The 9,572-nt window shown below is 40.9% G+C and overlaps 1 long non-coding RNA gene across 1 annotated transcript; it reads right to left on the bottom strand.

The window, feature by feature from the left end:
• Positions 1-6,610: 6,610 nt before the first annotated feature.
• Positions 6,611-9,068, bottom strand: LOC123826436. The gene is made up of 3 exons (XR_006787035.1): positions 9,005-9,068; positions 7,552-7,810; positions 6,611-6,740 (listed from the first exon to the last, which is right to left on the bottom strand). It is a non-coding gene; the product is annotated as an uncharacterized LOC123826436 (long non-coding RNA).
• Positions 9,069-9,572: the final 504 nt, after the last annotated feature.

Genomic DNA, 9,572 nt, shown 5'->3' with positions numbered 1-9,572 from the left:
GTCCAACCTGAGACAAGTGGCTGTGATGTTGGTGTAACTCAAAAGTGGCCATGATGTCATAGAACCTATACATGTGGTGCATGATTAAGGCAGGTTAAAAGTGTACATTAAATGTATGTGATAAATAATATACAGGGGTGGGTTTACAGTTGTGAGTACGTGGAACAGTTTATTTTTGCATTTTATTTATAAATTATTGTATTATTTTCCATGTGAATGACTGTAAACCTACTTTTGTCCACCCTCGTATAATAGCGGTGGTCCTCTTTAGCTTACTTAGTATGCATTTTAAAGGTAAAGATGATATGCACTTGAATATTTTTTTCAGGATTGTCCATTGATCTGTAATAAAATACCAATCGGATTCTTGCTCAGGTAACCTTACAGTATTTCCAGTTTGATAACACTTCTGTAAGTACCTCTTCTATTGCTCCTACAAAGGGAAATTATTTATATTTTTTCTTCTCTCCCACTAAACTTTCTAGTCAACTTAGAATTCCAATTCTGTCCTTAATTTTATCCCTCTAGTTCCTATGGAAACATCTGGCAAATATTAATAATGAATGTATCAACCAACGGGTAGGAAACTCTACTGATTGCATATTAAAACCCAATAAATAGTTTTCATTTACATAAAGGATAACTGGATTAATGTGCAAAATGATCAAAAGGTGAGATTTCGCTCTGTTCTATGTAAGTTTTCAACCAGTGGCTTGGGACCACATGACCTGCACTGTGAGAGGGCAAATTGGCCAGCGGGCCAGATGTGACCCCTAGGATGAGGTCCGTTTGTTCCTGTGATGTTACTAAGTGGGTGTGAATGGTCAGATTTCCATAGTCCTCCTCTCGGTCTGTCGCTCCATACCACACCTCATCCACATACTGAGCTCCTCCCCATGCTCTACGGTCCCTTGGTCTTATGACACTCAGCTTCCCGAAGGCTGCCTCTGCATATCAAGGGGAAAATCAGTTTCCCTCAGGAGGGCAAATTGGTCTGCACTCTGTGAATTCCATGGGGCCATGGTTACTTTGATTTCAAACATTCACGGTGGAACTAGTCATTACCGAGGCCTCCATAATGTCGCTACCTAGAAATAGAAATCGTTCACTGTTTCCCCAGGCGTGATAGCTGAGCCCCGAAGGAGGAGGACACCGTGAGTTGTGTGGGTTCCAGGTCACAGAGTTGGCTCCGGGCGATAGAACAGCTCCAACTGGTGCTCACGGCCTAATGCAAGAGAAGAGAAGCCCAGAGAGACGCTTCCCCACAGGCAGTGGCCCACGTCTCCCCTTGCAATGCCGCTGTGTTCATTACAGGCGTGCTTTGTGGGCAGCAGCAATGCACCTCCCCAGGCTGCCTACCACAGGTGCAAAGGACACGCGTTCTTATGTTATTTCTCTTCAAATAGCATCGGCTGCTTTTTCCCAAATTAAATTGATTGCCCAAGTTGGTGAAGATTTAATTGCTATGCTAGGCTATTATAAACTTGGCTATAATTACCCTACTTATAAGAACAATGCATTTTAAAATCTCCTCCTATGAATTCTCATTGCCTATTCATGACAGTAAATTTTTAGGTTTGCAATTAATTCAGGCAGACACCTTCTGTATAATTTCCAGAAACAGATTAAAAAACAAAGTTGGCATCAAGTTTGGCAATACTACAGGAAAATTAAAATTTCTATCCTATTATATAACTTTAAATGTGTCCAACTCTAATCAAAGCCAAAGGAATTTTTGCCCAAAGTTATTGTACTTAATAGCATGGAATCTCTTGACTTTGTTGAAAGAGATTAAGTAATGCATATTAATTGGCTAAATCTTTTTATCTTAAATTAGGTTATATTATTTCTTCAAATTGATCTCCTAAATTTTTGGTTGAATAGAGATTTGGACTTTTTAAAATCACTTGATACTTTTGTATGTCTTTCCATGAAAATGTATTAAGTCCATTTTAAAATGATTTGTGTAAAAAATAGTATTCTTTTTCTATATTTATTCATGATAAAAATTAGGTTACAGAGATATTTTTGCCTTGCTTATAATGCCAATTAAGAAAACACTGTTGCAATATTATGGACTATGTTTCCTATGCCGCACTGTACATCCCCACGACTATTCTGTAACTGTCCATTTGTACTTGTCCATCCTGTCACCTTTCCCCCAGTTCCCACAGCACCTCTCCCGGATGGCAACCGCAGTCTGGTCTCTGTGTCATCAGTCTGTTTGTTTTCTTTGTTTATAGCGTTCTTGAGATTCCACATATAACGAAATCACACAGCATTTGTCTTTCTCTGACTGATTTATTTCACTTAGCGTAATAACCTCTAGGTGCAAACCGTAATTGAAACAATTTTTTAAAAGAGAAATATTAAGGATTGCTCATTGGATTTTTTTTTAGGGAAAACAATGAACCAGACTGAAGGGTGTGACTTACATCCACGTGCACGCAAAGTTTGGGGGTGCCACGAATGTCTGCGAGGGAGTCCGTGGCCCTGAACACCAAGATGCCAGCTGTGGCAGTGACACAGAATGGAGCTGGGCCCTAGTGATGAGGAAAGCTGGGTCCCTCTTTCAGTCTCCTGAGGTCCCCTGGAATGCCCACACTGTTCACCATTGCACGTCTGGGCCTCGGGGAGCCGGGTTAGCTGTGGTGAAGTGCTTCACGTAACCTAATCATTTCAGATATTCTCAGGGGCTTAGAGCCCTGGGAAAAGTAGCTCAACCACACGTTAAACTAACATCACAGCCCCTGAGTTTCATTTACTAGTAGATCTCTCAGAATTTATTTTCAGAAAATAACACTAAAATAGAGATGACCAAATATCTTTATTTAGAGAATATCCTGAAAACTTTTTTTTATATTTAATAGAAAAAAATTATTTAAAAAATACTGTAAAATTACCTAATTACCTAATCAATTCAATTTTATTAAAAATTTCCACCCTGGCTGGTACAGCTCAGTAGATTGAGCGCTGGCTACGAACCAAAGCATCACAGGTCTGATTCCCAGTCAGGGCACATGCCTGGGTTGCAGGCCATGGCCCCCAGCAACTGCACATTGATGTTTCTCTCCCTCTCTCTCTCTCTCTCTCTCTTCCTCCCTCCCTTCCCTCTCTAAAAATAAATAAATAAAATCTTTAAAAAACTTTCTAAAAAAAAGTCCTACATTTTGAGATTATGTTACTCCTCTTAGCAATTGTCAATTGTTTTCTACTAATGAAAATAGGTTAAAAAAGGATGCATTAGTATGTTAAAAATGTAACTGCAGAGCATTACAGCTTTCTTTTAGTTTGTACTATATTTTTCTCTCACTCACCCAGAGTCATCTTTCTCTTTAAAAATGCAAATACACATTGATTTATTATGATTGAGTAAACATACTGATTCTACCAATTAGAAGAGTAAATGATATGCAAGATTTAAAAATTAATTTTTAGAATCTCCCAAAGGTGATTACAGCTGTATCAACAGGTATCAGGCAAATGTCCCATACCCTAAAACAAGGTTAAATATTGCATTGTTTGAGTTAAAGAATGCTGAATTTACTCTGCAGTCACCTTAAAATTTGATTAATTTGATTTAATCAGCAGCTTCTGGTCTTTCTAAGAAAGATAAAGAATGATAATTTTTCTCTTTCTCTCTCTCTCTTACTTTCTTTCCTTTTTAAACTTTAATTGTAATGTAAATTTATTCAGGTAGAATTCTCAAACTGGGACTCCTATTACCATTCAATATCACAAATGTTTTTGTGGTAGAAAAGAAAAAAATGACCAGATTCATTAGAAGATTGAATTGTTATTGTTTTTAAAGGAGTTTTGATGTTGTGCACCAAGTTAGAACATGAAAACTAAAGGAGACATCCGTGAGGATATTGTCAATATCCTCAGAAACCCTCGGCTGATGACCTCGTCTATAAAAACTGAGCTTTGTGGGATCTAATGAACCCTCTGAACTAACAAGCAAAACAGAGACCGACTCAGAGATGGAGAGAGGAGGACAGCTGGTGGGGGGAGGTGGGGGGTGGGGGGACTGAGCAAAAAGGAAAAAGGACTCATGGACATGGACGACAGTGTGGTGAGTGTGGGGGGGGTGGCTGGAGGTGGAAGAGGGTATGGGGGCGATAAATGGTAATGGGAAAAATAAAAATTAAGTAAAAAAAAAGATAACTGAGCCTTCTTTTCAACTGATTCATTGGGTGCTAAGTGTAGAAAGAAACACATTGATCACATTCTGGTTCTCTTCGTTTCACTAGTGAAGAAAACCAGGACATCTTTGAAAATTTCATGGCCTGATTGTTTTTTGGTAGAGGTAACAGAATGTTATATATTAACAGCCACATTTTTTCTGTTAGTTTCTCATGTGTTGGAATTAAATTTTATCCCAACTCGTTTGTATTGCTAATTGATGGCGTCCACACTGACCGAAAAGTTGGTTTTCCCCTTTTCCAGTAACAGCATGTAGATATAGGCACAGAGCTCACCGAATATACTTACTCTAAAAACAAAGCTAATATTCTGCCTTTTAAGTACTTTATCAGTTTATCCTTGAAGATTCTTAAAAGTTGGAAAAAGCTCTACTTGATTCTTAAGTATCAAGCTCAGAAACCAACGACACAATGCATGGAAGTGCACACACACCTTTTATCTTTATCTCTGGATGTTGCTTACAATGGGCTATTAATAAGCCACAGAAGTTTTTATTTATTTATTTTTTATCCTCACCTGAGGACACTTTTTCATTGCTTTTAGAGAGAGGGGGAGGGGGAGAAAGAGAAAGAAACATCTCTCTCATATGTGCCTTGACCGGGTATTGAACTCACAACCTGGGTATGTGCCCGGACCGAACCCACATGCTGATTGAACCCACGACCTTTCGGTTTATGGGACGATGCTCCAACCAGCTGAGCCACCTGACCAGGGCAGCCATAGAGGTTTGATATGCTCCCACCTATGGAAGAGAAATAGTAACTCTTAATCTAACTTCAAAAATCAAAACTGTTCGTTGAAATCATGACAGTTTGAGAGCTTCCTGAAACTAAAGTGGTGCCAAATCACTGGTGTTATTTTTTTAGGAATTTTTAAAAATATTTTTAAACAGATATAAATAATTACATACAATAAAATGCACAGATCTTAAGTGTAGAGCTTAATAAATTTTAATACGTGTTTACCCTCATGTAATCAACATGCCAATCAAAACAGAATGTTTTCATCATCCTGGAAAGTTCTCCTGGTTTTTCCCCACTCATCCCCAATCTCCCATCTTCCCCGCACCGGGCAAAAACCACCGTTCTGATTCTAACCCACTTGATGCGTGTTGGTGCCCCACTTTTAAGAAATAAAAATTGAATTCATGCAGTTTTGCCTGCAGCCCCAAAGTGTCTCTTGGCAGAGTCTTCCTCCCCTTTTTGGGCCACAAGTACTGCTTGAGGTTTGTTTTAGATCCACGTGGGCAGCCTTCCAGGAGGAAGCCGGTCTCAGCCCCAGTGCAGACACATCCAGGCTGGGAGGAATGCACATTTATGGGCTACGAAGGCCAACCGTGACCCTCAACCTGGTGGCATAAGAAGAGCTCTCAGCCTGAAAAATGAAGTTCTTTTCTCCAAAACAACAGCCTTCTCGCCTGTCTCTGTACCCACAACTGCTTCGCGGTAGCTGCCTTTGCTTCTGTGGATGGAATTGGCCGTGTGCTGGGAAGGAGCTCATGCACTATCTTCCTGCCTGGAAGGCCTTTCCCAGGTTCAATAACCTCCCTGCTGCGGTGCGACTCCTTTTACCAGCTCCTTCCACCTCCCCAGACGTGTCGTTCTTAAAATATCCTTCTTTAAAATGTTGAGAGAAAGAAAAAAATTATACAACTCATATAACTTTCAGATTTCTGGAAACTTTGTAATTATAACCAACGCAATGGCTCATGAATATTTATAGCTCAAAAACAATAGTATTAACTGAAATACATTTTGAAGGTCTCCTAACATAGATTTCATTTAGCCCAAAGAAATAATTTCTTGCTTTTTCTTACCAGGTGAAAATATTGATCTGCTTCCACTTCTCTCCAGCCAATAATTTCATACATTGTTTTGAGAAGGATGATGCCCTATGATGGTAAATGCTGGAGCAATTTCATATGTACATGTCATACATATACAGAAGTTCTGTGAATCATGCAAAAGAGGATAAAAAATAATGCATTGGATAAGACTGTGCAAGACATAGTTAAATTTTATGTGCTCTACTTGCTCTGTCCAGGTTAAGAGTAAATTATTTCTACAAAGTAAGTATCATGGTATCCACTGTTTTGTGTGGTAGCTGAAAATTACTTGCCCACCAAGAGGAAATTTGAAAGTAGCCCCCTTCTCTCAGCCCCCACACAGTACTGCCAGAACCAGAGAATGCCCACGTATCGAGAAAATATACATGCATTCCCTGCTGGGCAAGTTACAAAGACAGATATCTCGAGCTACCGACAGTGTTTTACAGAACATGAAAGAGGAAAAAAAAAAGCCTTCTCTAAAACTTGTTTGATAAATGCTTTCTACTTTAAGAGAGAGCTTTAAGAAAACACACAGAAAAACAGACTAAACACTTACATTTTCCGTAAAAACTGGGAGCAAGTAGATGGCACGAGACAGGAACCCGGGGGACGCATGGAAAGGAATTAGAGTGGACCATTCCCGGGACTCTCGCCCCGGTCCCACTGGGTCCCTGCGCGAGATGAGAGTCAGCTCTGCAGAAAGAAGCTGGAAATAACACGGAGGCTGTAAGATTTTCTCTAAATGTACCAGAAACAGCAAACAATAAAGGATTTGTAATGTGTTCTGCAAGCAAAGAGTAGGTTTGGTTATTCTCAAGAAATTCTGTTATTTGTCCTTGAGCATTTTCTTAGAGATTTAAGTGTCCTTATATAAATGGTACCAGACACTGCTTGCGTGACTCTTCAGATGCACTCAGCTAGCTCTGTCTCTAAAACCTTGGACATGACCGAGGGGGCCAGTACCACCACCACAACCATGGCCTTTAACTCAGACACTCTCGCAACCCCACAGGAGTCACCTCCCACCCACGCTGTGGTCACTGACCTCCAGCCCCGGGGCTTCCTGTTGCCCTTAGTCACGACAAGTCCTGGCATCAGCTGGGAGGCCCAGGAAAGCCCACCCACCGCGTATGAGGAAGTTCACATCCCACAGCGCCGTCCTTCGGCCGTGGGACACCTGGTTGGGAACGCATCCTTCCCTTTCCTCCCTGTGGATGGGCTGAGCTTAGCAGAAGTCGTTTACAGGGGACAGCCCTCCCCCGTGCTCATGCCAAACGGCAGCCAGGTCAGGGACAGCCTCCCCGCGCTCCCCGGCCCTGTCCTGACTCCCTCCGCTCTCCCCCAGCCTGCCCTGAGGCCGGCATGCCCTAGGGAAGGAGGGCCACGAGCTCTTGCCCAGGGGTCTCGCAGAGACCCAGCGGGAAAACCCAGCGGCTATCAGAATGAAGACCCCCCCAGCTCCGAGAGGAACGAGGTCAGAAGCAAGCCCCACACACGTCTGTCTCAGCAGAGCTCACTTCTGCCCGCAAGTGACATGTCGGTCTCAGCGTCTAGGACTCTCCGACTTTGGATCCTCTTTCAGTTCTGTAAGAGAGGCCTTCATTATGTCCAGACAACGGAGACTCAGCACAGCTGAGTGGTAGAATCGGTGCTTGAATCTGGTTTAAGATTTATAAATTAAAACATGTCATCTCCCATGCTTTTCCACTGTCTCCGATTATGGTGAGAAATGTCCGTCCATTCAATGCAAACAAGGAAACTTCAGTAAGCTCATTCCTGGGTGAGAGTTAAAAAAAAAAAATGAGAAAACTTCACATGTGAAGAACCATCTCTCAAATCCTTTACTTTTGCATCCCCCACGTGTTCTTTTTCTGTTTAAATCATGAATCTCTATTTTTCTGCCCTGGCCTTTGTGGCCCCAGTTTGTTGGGGCTTCATCTGTGGACCGAAAGGTCCCGGGTTCAATTCCTGGTCAGGGCACTTACCTAGGCTGAGGGTTTGGTCTCCGATCCCGAACAGTAGTTCTCTCTCACACTGATGTTTCTTTCCCTCTCTGTCTCCCTTCCTTCCTCTCTCTCCAAAGTCAATAATATGTCCTCAGGTGAGGATAAGAAAATATATATATAAAGTTAAAAAAAGAATCTGTATTTTTCTCAGAGAATGACTAAGTTAATAACAATGGGATTCCAAATAACGAAGTAAGATTTATAAGTTGATTTTTATGTAATAATTTAGATAACATACAGAAAACATCATCTTTTTTCATAAAAGAGATCTTATAAAAGTAAAGTATTATTCTCTGCATGTTTAAATAAAGTCATAATCATGAAATAAAAATTAAAAACAGCTGTAAACTGTGCAGACCATTTTATTTGCATTTCCCATCTATAAAATGCTGCTTACTGCCATGCACAGCATCATTAAAATCCCGATGATAACTAAACAGTTAAAATAAACCCCATTTTTCCACAGAGCAAAGCAGTTTCTCCTCATAAATGTTTAGTTCTTGGTTTTAAAGTTTAAATTTCCACCAGCTCTCTCTTTTGATTGCTAGTTAAATTATATTAACATCCGACACAGACTGTTCCTTTCAATTTCCTCTCCAATTATATCCCTCTCTCTTTTAACCTTGAACGATATTGCCCTAAAATTAACTTGACTTCAAAACTCTGTAGACATGTTATCTCATTTGTGTAGGACCAAAAGTTTTCCTGTGACAAAGGTCACGCTTTTAACAAAATCACATTGGAGTTGGATCTAACTTTTCTTTAAAATATTACTTTCTTCACCTTTGGTCAAATTGAGCTTCTAATTTATATTCGGGCAACTTTTCAAACACTTGTGTGTGTCTTTTCGACTCCTGTGTGCGGTGGGCTGTTTTGGGTGCTGTCGAAAGGATTCCAGTTCCAGAACTGGGCTTCCGTTCTGCACTCTAACTACTCAGCCTAACCAAGCAACTGTATTACTTACCCAGGAATTAAGATCCTGCAACTTTCTCGAAAGAGACTGTCCAGAGGACTAGATAAATTTTCACCATGCCACCCAGAGAATGGGTAGGAGCTTCTTTGCATTCCTCTCGGGGTACGTGTTTTTGTTTGGGATGCAGCAAACATCATATCCAGCGAAAGGTAGCTTCCCCCTTGACATCTCCACCCTCGCTCCCGTTCCTCGGCCCGAGAGGATGTCCCGTGGTGGTGTTTGCAGAGGCTGCCAAGCCTTCCCCTTCCAGTCCAATCACGTCTAGCCTCCTAGAGTCAGTGCAAAATGTGAGGATGTCCTAGAAAAAAAAGGACAATGCAAAAGGGACAAAATTAAAGCACAGGGCTAAAGAGTGACTACGTTTTGTTGCAGTTTCTCGGTTAACAGGTATTCATACATCAAACTCACGTCAACTAATTATTTCATTTAGTAAACATTATTTTTTTGCTTCTCTTTTTATAAAATTTTTATTATATTTTTCCATTACTATTTTATCCCCTTATACCCCCTCCTCGATCGCCACACTGCTGTCCATGTCCGCGAGTCCTTTTGCCTTTTT

The sequence above is a fragment of the Phyllostomus hastatus genome, unplaced genomic scaffold (assembly GCF_019186645.2).
Source record: "Phyllostomus hastatus isolate PE091 unplaced genomic scaffold, TTU_PhHast_1.1 phas_contig_80, whole genome shotgun sequence".
NCBI lineage: Eukaryota > Metazoa > Chordata > Mammalia > Chiroptera > Phyllostomidae > Phyllostomus > Phyllostomus hastatus.
Note: the sequence above shows the minus strand (reverse complement) of the source record. Positions and strands in the feature narration are given on the sequence as shown.